The following is an 11,436-nucleotide window of genomic DNA, read 5'->3' on the forward strand; positions in this document are numbered from 1 at the left end:
AACCAGCACAGATGGGCAAAGCCTTCTGCTCAGAAGGATGCCATGCTTCAAGTTTAATGCTCTGTGATCGCCATCTTGAAATTTTTAATAATTTAATTTTTGAATTTGTGTTTTATAAGTGAAGTTGGATGGGACAATGGAGCATGAACCAGGGACTTGGGGCTTCAGCTCATAAGCCATCTTGCTTTTCACCACTTCTTGCTCCCTGCTTCTCAACTGCCAGCACCCCCAGCATCCATTGGTTGGGGCCTGGGCATGAGGCAGGAAGGGATGGGGCCTGGCATGCCACACACGGGCCGCCTGTTGAGTTGTGGGACTGGGACACACTCGTCCCTCAAGTGTCCTCAAGCATGAGGGAGTGCAACATCAAGCAGCAAGTATAAAACACCATGACAAGTCAAGAGAGGGACCACAAAGAAAAAGGGAAAAACTTTTTCTTCTGCTTTTTAAACAAGAGGCCTCACTTTTTCATTTTTCACTGGGCTCCACAGATTATGTAGCCAGCACTGGTGAGAGCGTAGATGATGACTGTTCAAGTAGTGAGTGACTGATGTCAGAACACAGCGGGGAGGAAAGGCGAACACCAAATCCATGGGGCAAATATGGAGGCCAAAGCTGGGCAATGGAGTCAGGAGTTTGAAGCAGGGGAGATAAGAGAAACAGAAGGAAATTGAAATCAAGAGGAAAGCATGGCTAGGGTATTCTGAATCCAAATTTAAACAGTGCTTCAATCTTTGCTTATGTGTGGGTGAGGGTCCGTCAGACTCAAATGGCCAAAAATGAGGCCAAACAGTTCTAAGCCTATGCTAGTCATTGAGAGGGGAAATAAAGGCAGTTATACACTTCTGATTCTGAAGGAGTTTATAGAAGGCTGAAATTTTTTTTAGCCCTCCTTTGTGATGGAATGAAAAGTATAAAGTATAAAGCTCAGCCTCTTAAATACTTTTTTTTTTTTTTTTTGGCGGTACGCGGGCCTCTCACTGTTGTGGCCTCTCCCGTTGCGGAGCACAGGCTCCGGACGCGCAGGCTCAGTGGCCATGGCTCGCGGGCCCAGCCGCTTCGTGGCACGTGGCATCTTCCCAGAGCGGGGCACGAACCCGCGTCCCCTGCATCGGCAGGCGGACTCCCAACCACTGCGCCACCAGGGAAGCCCCAACCAAAACTTTTGGTTTTAAGAATTTTGGGAGAGGGTCTGCCATACATTTGTTACTTACTTCCTGTCTTATTAATTAGATTATCCTGAACATAATCTACTCTTTTTCAGGGATGACACAGTACCGTCATTCAGAGATAACCTTATTGAGTATATTTTATGTATGTGGCACTCTTCTAAGTTGTCGTTTTTTTTTTTTTAACAAACGTTAACTCATTGAATCCTCATAACCCTATGAGGCAGATAGATTTTGTAGATGAGGAAATCCAAGTTAAGAGAGGTTAACACACACACACACCGATACACATAAAAATATAAAATAGATAACCAACAAGGACCGACTGTATAGCACAGGGAACTACACTCAGTATTTTGTAATAACCTATAAGGGAAAAGAATCTGAAAAAAAAAGAATGCATATATGTATACGTATAACTGAATCACTTCGCTGTACACCTGAAACTAACACAACATTGTAAATCAACTATACTTCAACAAAAAAAAAAAAAAAAAAAAAGGAGAGGGTAAGCTACTTGTCCCACTTCAACCAGCCAGTTGGTAACAATGGAACCCAGGCATCCGGGCCCCAGAGCAGACCATCTCAACCAGGGAAGAGCAGCAGCTTGGCACTGTGCAGAGTAGAGTGAGGCTTTCAGGAGCTTTATTCCCACACTTAATATCTTCAGACCAAGGTGTTATTTTAAGTCTGTGTCAACTCTTCAGGATATCTGCCTTCTCTCTTCAGGCAGCTGGCTGATAGTTTTAGCTGTGTTTTGTTTCCAGTATTCATATATATCACTTGATAAATATATGGAGTGCCTACGAAGTGCTGTGTTGTATTCATTTGCTGCTTCCAACCTCCTTGAACTGAAGAACCAGAGTCCATTTTCTCAGCGTTGTGTGCCAACTAGTCTCAACATGTGCTGTGTGGAGGGAGAGATGCTCCTCTAAACAGCCTTGTGGTCCTTACTTCCTGGCCTTGCAAAGGTAATTTTGGATGCTTTGAGGGCTTTTGTTGGTTAATGTTATTTATTTCCTGGTTTTCAGCTAAGTTTTCAATGGCGAGTGCTGGTGAGTGGTATGGCAGACATTGTTATCTGTAAGGGGAAAATACCTGGCATGAAACCTTAATTGAGTAAGTGACTTGACAGAATTCATTTGCAGGGTAACTGCACTATCTTCATGGTCTTTATTGAATGGTGATAAAAATGATTTTAAGTGAAAAACAGACTCCATTGGGTTATTCTGAATTATTCTTCCCTTATGGCTCGACCTTGAATACTAAGCCTGAAGCTGGGAGGTACTCATCTTTTTAAATGTGTATCTGCCTCCCAATGTCTTTATGTGGAATAAATGCTTTTTATTTGTCTTAAACCCTGCTCATACCCAAACATCACATTAGGCATAATCTAAATTTGGCCACCATGACTATTTTAAAGTTTATAATCCAATTGGCACTGACTGCTATTTTGGATAGGAGGAAAACAGGCAACAGATGAGTAAATTTCCTGAAACATCTCATCTGTTTTTAAAAGAACAAACAAATTATTCTAAACTACTACCTGAGTCAGAGCTTGCAAACTGGTGACCCACAGGTTGGATCTGGGCCATAGACATGTTTTGTTTGGTCTACATCTTAAACTACAAAATTTTAAAATCAATTGCTTTCATTTAAAAATCAGGAAATTACACCAAAAATTTTCCAGACCTCTAACTTCCTTTGAAAACTGAGTGATGACAGCATTGGACCCATATTCCTGCATAGCAGCAATTAGCTAGAGTTGCTAATTGGGTAGCACCTGGCCACTTTAGACAGAGCAGGCACTGCCCCCTTTGCCATAATCTATTTGCAGCCCAGTTTGCTTACTTACATTACCTGCCTGTGCTCTGGAGGCATTTGTTTTTGTGTCCCCCACTATGAGTCAATGAAGGCTATAAGCTCAAAAGTTCAGGACCACAGTACCTCTGCTTAGCTTTCTGCTTAGTTAATATAATCTTAAAAATTAATATTAAAAAGTAATACATGCTCATGAAAAATTAAAACAGTACAGAAGTGGGAATTCCCTGGCGGTCCAGTGGTTAGGACTCTGCGCTCACGTTTTCACTGCCGAGGGCCCAGGTTCAATCCCTGGTTGGGGAACTAAGATCCCACAAGCCATGTGGCATGGGAGAGGAAAGAAAGAAAAGAAAAGAAAAGAAAGAAAGAAAGAAAGAAAGGAAGGAAGGAGGGAAGGAAGGAAGGAGGGAAGGAAGGAAGGAAGGAAGAAAGAAAGAAAGAAAGAAAGAAAGAAAGAAGGAAAGAAGGAAGGAAGGAAGGAAGGACAGAAGGAAGGAAGGAAGAAAGAAAGAAAGAAAGAAAGAAAGAAGATAAATTAATCAAAAAAACAGTACAGAAGCATACACTGTAAAAATTGTAAGTCTGGTGACCTCATTGATCAAAAAATTCCCTTTCCTCACTCTCCAGAAATAATATTTATTGGTAACAGTATCTTTTGTATTCATTTAGAAATTTTCCATGAACATGATTTTTAATCCAACTGGGGTTACCTACTTTTTGTAAGACTGTATTTGTATATAAACATTGGGTCTCACACATGTGCAAAGAGTGATGTGGTATATTAAAGTAATTATCTGTATAATGAAAAAAAACTCTTGCTGAAATGTCCAAATGTTAGAAAAAAATGTGTTTTTTAAAAAATTTATTTTCTTATTAGTCATCCATTTGATACACATCAGTGTATACATGTCAGTCCCAATCTCCCAATTCATCACACCACCACCCCACCACCACCCCCGCCACTTTCCCCACTTGGTGTCCATACGTTTGTCCTCTACATCTGTGTCTCTATTTCTGCCCTGCAAACCAGTTCATCTGTACCATTTTTCTAGGTTCCACATATATATGTGTTAATATATGATATTTGTTTTTCTCTTTCTTACTTACTTCACTCTGTATGACAGTCTCTGTATGTTTAATTTAAAATGTTTTAATTATCTGGCTAATTGCCTTAATTTGTCATCCTTTCAGCTCCTTTCTTTATGGAAGGAATCCATCCATTCATTAGACATTCACTCATTTCCTATTATGTCCAAGGCACTCTGCTAGGTAAAGTAGGAAATGCAGAGATGAACTGAAAATAAGATCAACAACATTAACATAAGAAATAAAATGATTAATTTTTTCCCCAAAAGGAATGAAGTGAAGGTATTGGATTTTGAATTAAACATGCCCTATTTTTAGTGGGCCAAGTCTAAGATTTGAGGGATTGCAAAAATCCCAGGAAGAATCCAAACCTGAAAAGATAGATCAAAAGAAGAGGTTCAGCTGAGTGGAGAGGACATGGGTGATGCAGAATTGGCAGGAGGTGGACCAGTCAAGCACTGAGTCATGAAGTGAGGTACAAAGGCGTGCTCAGTGATAAAGTATGACTTGCCAGGGTACAGACCTGCAGGCGTTTGGTCTGTGTTCAGGCAGATAAAAACCACACTGAGCATATGACTGCCGTTCCCCTTCTCTCCCAAGTAGATTTCAATGACAATTTTGCTAAAATGAGACAGCTACAAAAGTAGAAATAACATTAGAGATGTGCTCATGAGAGATTTAAAGAAAAAGAAATTTTGCCTTTGAAGTCTTGTATCACAGTTACCTAGAGACAATTTTTTGTTGTTGTTGAATATTCTCCTTGAATTAGAAAATAGTAAAAGCTGCCAAGCTTTAAGGAAATAAAAAACCAAAGCCAAACCAAAAACCCATATAGTTACCTTAAGGTTTTATTCTCCTATAGTTTTCCAGACAGTTAGGGCCTCTTAGAAATAATAGAAAATAAAATTTGTTATAGATCTGTGCTTGCTTGTGGATGAAGCATTAGGGGGGACCCATAGCATACCCAGAGGTTTGTTTGTTTTTTGATTTATTTATTTAAATTTTAAAAACGTCTTTATTGGAGTGTAATTGCTTTACAATGGTGTGTTAGTTTCTGCTTTATAACAAAGTGAATCAGCTATACATATACACATATCCCCATGTCTCCTCCCTCTTGCGTCTCCCTCCCACCTTCCGTATGCATCCCTCTAGGAGGTCACAAAGCACCCAGCTGATCTCCCTGTGCTATGCGGCTGCTTCCCACTAGCTATCTATTTTACACTTGGTAGTGTATATATGTCAATGCCACTCTCTCACTTCGTCCCAGCTTACCTTTCCCCCTCCCCGTGTCCTCAAGTCCATGCTCTACGTCTGCGTCTTTATTCCTATCCTACCCCTAGGTTCTTCAGAACCTTTTTTTTTTTTTAGATTCCATATATGTATGTTAGCATATGGTATTTGTTTTTATCTTTCTGATTTACTTCACTCTGTATGACAGTCTCTAGGTCCATTCACCTCAATACAAATAACTCAATTTTGTTTCTCTTTATGGCTGAGTAATATTCCATTGTATATATGTGCCACATCTTCTTTATCCATTCATCTGTCGACGGACACTTAGGTTGCTTCCATGTCCTGGCTATTGTAAATAGAGCTGCAATGAACATTGTATACCCAGAGTTCTTTCTGAAGAAGTATCACCCTTCAAAAATCCTATATTTTGATCTCCAGCAACTTGATGCTTTTATAGGCTCAACATGAATGGGGAGTTTAAGAGTTATGCAATTCTAGTTTTGACATATATAATGGCTATGTAAGATATTAACATTATATAAAGCTTGGTGAAGGGTGCATGAGACCCTCTGAACTATTTTTGTAATTTCTTGGAAGTCTTGAACTATTTCAAAATATAAAGTTATTTTTAAAATGGTCATATAATCAACTTTCACTTTGCTTTGGAATGTTGTATCTTTTGTTTTGAATGCCTCAGTTAGAGGTTCTAATTTTAAAACTTCTTACTTAAATGATTTTATGGATAATGCTAATTGAAATATCAATGAAATTGTCTGAGTTATTCAGGCAAAAATCTGTTATTAAAAGAAGAGCATTTTATTCTTTTTTTTTTTTTTGCGGTACGAGGGCCTCTCACTGTTGTGGCCTCTCCCGTTGCGGAGCACAGGCTCCGGACGCGCAGGCTCAGCGGCCATGGCTCACGGGCCCAGCCGCTCCACGGCATGTGGGATCTTCCCGGACCGGGGCACGAACCCGTGTCCCCTGCATCGGCAGGCGGACTCTCAACCACTGCGCCACCAGGGAAGCCCAGAAGAGCATTTTATTCTCTCTGAGTCACCTAGGCTAGAGGTCTTCAATGACAAACTTCACAGGATAACTGGGCAGCCTCAATTTCTCTTTGCTTTGCTTTAGAACTTTAGGTATGAATGACTGTCTTCATTATAATCCCGTAAGTCTAAAATTTTTGGTTATTTTGTCTAAATAGTATATGAAGAGAGCTGTTCAATGATTTTATTTTTATTTATTTATTTGACTGTGCTGCATGGCATACGGAATCCTAGTTCCCCAACCAGGGATTGAACCCGCACCTCCTGCTGTGGAAGCACGGAGTCCCAACCACTGGACTACCAGGGAAGTCCCAAAAGAGAGCTGTTTAAAATATCAGCAGTACCATAATCAACCACTATTTATTGGTATTAGTTTCCCAACAGTTTTTTCTTTCCACAACATGTTACACCAGTCTATAAATACATTATGTTATATAAAACCAATAAATGTCCGATTTTCTTAATTCTGTACATTAAAAATGCTCTAAATCCACTTAGAAATAACATTATAGCCCATTAAAAAAATTTAACACTATGGTCTCCAAAATAGGACTCACATGTCCCAGGGGATGTTCAGGTTGATTCATACTAATTGTCTAATTTGAAAAACTTAGATATGATCCAAGGCAGTGGTAGTATCAATATACCTGTGCCAATGGTCTTCAAAATTCTTAGCCAACATTTATCTACAAGAATCTTCATAATAGATTAAGAAAACTTTTCTTATATTCATATTTCTAATAGGTAGTGAATTTTCTTTGGCAGGGGGCATGTATCAGTAATTTACATATTTCTATAATTTTGTAAAAAAAATACAATGGCCTTGTTAGTGAATCATCGGAGTAATTGTTCATTCTTTTCATTCAAGAAAACATATAATTTCTGGTTAGAAAGGATTTTGATGTTATCCAGCCCAACTGACAGCCTGCTGCTTGAATCTGCTTTCTGAAATCCCCACCAAGAATTCCTCTGCTTTAGAATTTCATGCTATGATCTGCAGAGCCTCAGGCTCTCAGAGGCAGTGCTTCAAGGGCTACTATAGGGAGGAGGTGGGGGGAACTGGGAAAAGTGAATGCTGACTTGGCATAGATCCAGTTCTCCTCATTCACTCATTGAACAAGAGCAGCTGGGACAGCATCTGATTCCCTTAATCAGCTTCTGCATCTGATTTAATTTATGGAAAGTGTTCCATTGCTCAAGGAAGGGGCTCTTGAGCTGAGTCCTAAGGATTTGTAGGAGTTAGCCATGCAAAAATATGGTAATTGGATACAACCATTTGAGTGGCAAAATATGTCACCTTAAATAAGCTACAGAGGAGTAATGTTAGAGAAAATGGCAGAGTAAGGACCACCACAAATTCTTTATAAAAGGAAGAAGAAAACTGCTAAAAATTTTCAGTTCACTTTTTCAGAACTCTAGATATAAACCCCAAGCCTTGCAGCAATCTGAGGAGTGTTTATTCAGGAAAAAATGGCTCAATCTCAGCAAAAACAGTGAGATTTGTGGCATTTTAACTTGCCCTCTTCCAACCCCCTTCTCTAGCTCCATACTGCCTTGAAAACAAACAGCCTGCAATCATCTCAAAAATTGGTAACCTGGCAACCACTGGAAGTTGCTGAATGGAGTTCGACGCCCTTCAAAGCCTCATTTCCAGAGAATTATCATCCTTTGACTTGCCTGGTGGTTCCTGGAAGACCCTGCTTGAAAGGCTGTCTATATTTGACATGACTCAGCGTGGAGTTCATCTAGTGGGAAAAGCATTTTCCACAGGGGTGTTTGGCCAAACAATTAGTGGCAATTGTTTAACTCTCTGGTTGACAGGAGTGACAAATAAAGTTGGGATAAACAATATGCTAACCAAAAAAGCTTTAAAGGAAAATATGGGGCATAAGATGTCCATAGGGACTTTGAAAGCTCTGACATATTCCTAAGAATCTAGAAAGTCAAGTGTATGTATGGGGCTATGTATGCCCAGAACTCCATGCATGCTGTGGAAAGACCTGAGGAGGTCCTTAGCTCTCAGCTCTGGATGACCTTGAGGGCCCACACAATAGAAAGTGGAAGCTAAGGCAGAGTTGTTAACTTCCTGAATGAATGTTGAAGGCATGCTCCAACATGCACACAGAGCCCTTCGGCAAAGACTGGGAGATATACTCGTTCCAGGCATCTAAGGAAATCTCTGCCCAGTGATTACCTGACCACTAAGTTAACTGAGCAGAGACTTCAGCAACCTCACACAACAAAGAATACAGAATTTATTGTTCAGAAAAGCCACTAAAACAAACAAACAACAACCACCAGCAACAACAACAAATGCTGGGAAGGGGAGAGAATCTGATTTTCAGAGTTGCCACAATTTATTATTTAAATGTCCAGTTTTTAACAAAAAACTACAAGTGTGCCAAGAAACAAAATATGGCCCTTTAAACAGGAAAGAAAATAGCAAATACAATGTAATAGGAATGGTCCCTGGGGAAGTTCAGATGTTGAAATCACCAGACATAGACTTTAAATCAGCTATTAACCAATAAACAAGTGAAAAGATGCCAACATCATTAGTCATTAGAGAAATGCAAAGCAAAACCATTTCATACCCACTAGGATGGCCATGATAAAAAAGACAGGTAATGATAAATGTTGGAGAGAATGTGGGAAAAATAGGACCCCCTCATACATTCCTGATGGTAATGTAAAATGGTACAGCCACTTTGGAAAACAGTTGGAAGGTCCTCAAAACGTTTAGCATAGCATTACCGTACAACCCAACAATTCCACTTCTAGGTATATGCCCAAGAGAATTAAAAACGTATATTAAACCAAAAAATTTTACATGAATGTTGATAGCATCATTATGCATAGTAGCTAAAAAGCTGAAACAGCTCAAATTTCCATCCACCGATGAATGGATAAACAAAATGTGGTATATGTATATAATGGAATACTATTTAATCATAAAAAGGGATGAAGTACTAATACATGATACAATGTGGATGATCTTTATGATAGCTAATTTTATGCATTAACTTGACTGGATCAGGAGGTGCCTAGATACTTGGCTAGACATTATTTCTACATGTGTCTGTGAGAGTGTCTCCAAGTGAGATTAGCATCTGAACTGGTAGACAGTAAAGCAGATTGCCCTCCCCAATGTGGGTGCACATCATCCAATCTACTGAGGGCCTGAACAGAAAAAGAAGGCAGAGGAAGGAAGACTTTGCTTTTCTGCCTGACTGGATGAGCTGAAACATCAGTCTTCTCTTGCCCTTGGACTGGGAGTTGCACCATTGACTCCCCTGGTTCTCAGTTCTTTGGATTCAGACTGAACTACACCATTGGCTTTCCTGGGTCTCCAGCTTGCAGATGGTGATCATGGGACTTCATTTATATGACATGTCCAGAATAGGCAACACCATAGAGACAGAAAGTAGATTAATGGTTGCCAGGGATCATGGAGGGTGGAGGGGGGAGAAGGGAATGGGATGTGATTCTAATGGGCATGGAGTTTCTTTTCGTGGTGATGAAAATGTTCTGGAATTAGACAGTGGTGATGGTTGCCCAACCTTATAAACATACTAACAACCACTGAATTGTACACTTTAAGAGGGTGAATTTTTATAACTTGTAAATTATATCTCAATAAAAAATAAATTAAATAAACTACATCCTAAATAGACCACACTGAAATTATGTTAATAATATGAGAAATTTTGCTTTTTAAATGTGACCTTATGAAAAGGATGAGCAATGAAGAGAAGAACCGTAAATATTCAATGAAGATCTTTTACATGTCAGGCATTGTAATGGGTGCTGAGGACATAGAGAGAATAGTTTATAGTCCATGCCTTTAAGGGGTCCAGTCCAGAAGGTCTAAAAGGGATGAATTATGATACAAATCAAGAAATGCTGTTGGAACTTCCCTGGTGGCACAGTGGTTAAGAATCCATCTGCCGAATAAAGAGGGAGACATAGAGAGTGAACTTGAGGACATGGGGTGGGAGGGTGAAGCTGGGGCGAAGTGAGAGTAGCATCGACATATATACACTACCGAATATAAAATAGTTGGCTGGTGGGAAGCAGCAGCACAGCACAAGGAGATAGGCTCGGTGCTTTGTGATGACCTAGTGGGGTGGGATAGGGAGGGTGGGAGGGAGGCTCAAGAGGGAGGGGATATGAGGACATGTTTATGCATATGGCTGATTCACTTTGTTGTGCAACAGAAACTAACAGTATTGTGAAGCAATTATACTCCAATAAAGATCTATTAAAAAAAAAAAGAATCTGCCCGCCCGTGCAGCAGACATGGGCTCTATCCCTGGCCTGGGAAGATCCCACATGCCAAGGAGCAACTAAGCCCGTGCGCCACAACTACTGAGCCTGCGCTCTAGAGCCTGCAAGGCACAGTTACTGAGCCCGTGCACCACAACTACTGAAGCCCGCGTGCCTAGAGCCCATGCTCCGCAACAAGAGAAGCCACCACAATGAGAAGCCTGTGCACCGCAATGAAGAGTAGCCCCCAGAAGAGTAGTCCCAGCTCACCGCAACTAGAGAAAACCAGAAAGCCCGAGTGCAGCAACAAAGACCCAAAGCAGCCAAAAAATAAAAAAATAAAAAGAAAGAAAGAAATGCTGTCAAAGAGAATGAGAAAGAGGGCTTCCCTGGTGGTGCAGTGGTTAAGAATCCGTCTGCCAGTGCAGGACACGGGTTTGAGCCCTGGTCCAGGAAGATCCCACATGCCGCCGAGCAACTAAGCCCGTGCACCACAACTACTGAGCCTGCGCTCTAGAGCCCGCGAGCCACAACAACTGAAGCCCACATGCCTAGATCCTGTGCTGTGCAACAAGAGAAGCCACTGCAATGAGAAGCCTTCGCACCACAATGAAGAGTAGCCCCCACTTGCCACAACTAGAGAAAGCCCACACAGAGCAATGAAGACCCAACACAGCCAAAATTAAATAAATTTTTATATATATATATATATATATATATATATATATATAAAGAGAATGAGAAACAAACCACATACAGGAAGAAATGCTATAAATTATATATCTGATAAAGAACTTCCTTGCGGAATATATAAA

This window comes from Lagenorhynchus albirostris, chromosome 3, assembly GCF_949774975.1.
Source record: "Lagenorhynchus albirostris chromosome 3, mLagAlb1.1, whole genome shotgun sequence".
Taxonomy (NCBI): domain Eukaryota; kingdom Metazoa; phylum Chordata; class Mammalia; order Artiodactyla; family Delphinidae; genus Lagenorhynchus; species Lagenorhynchus albirostris.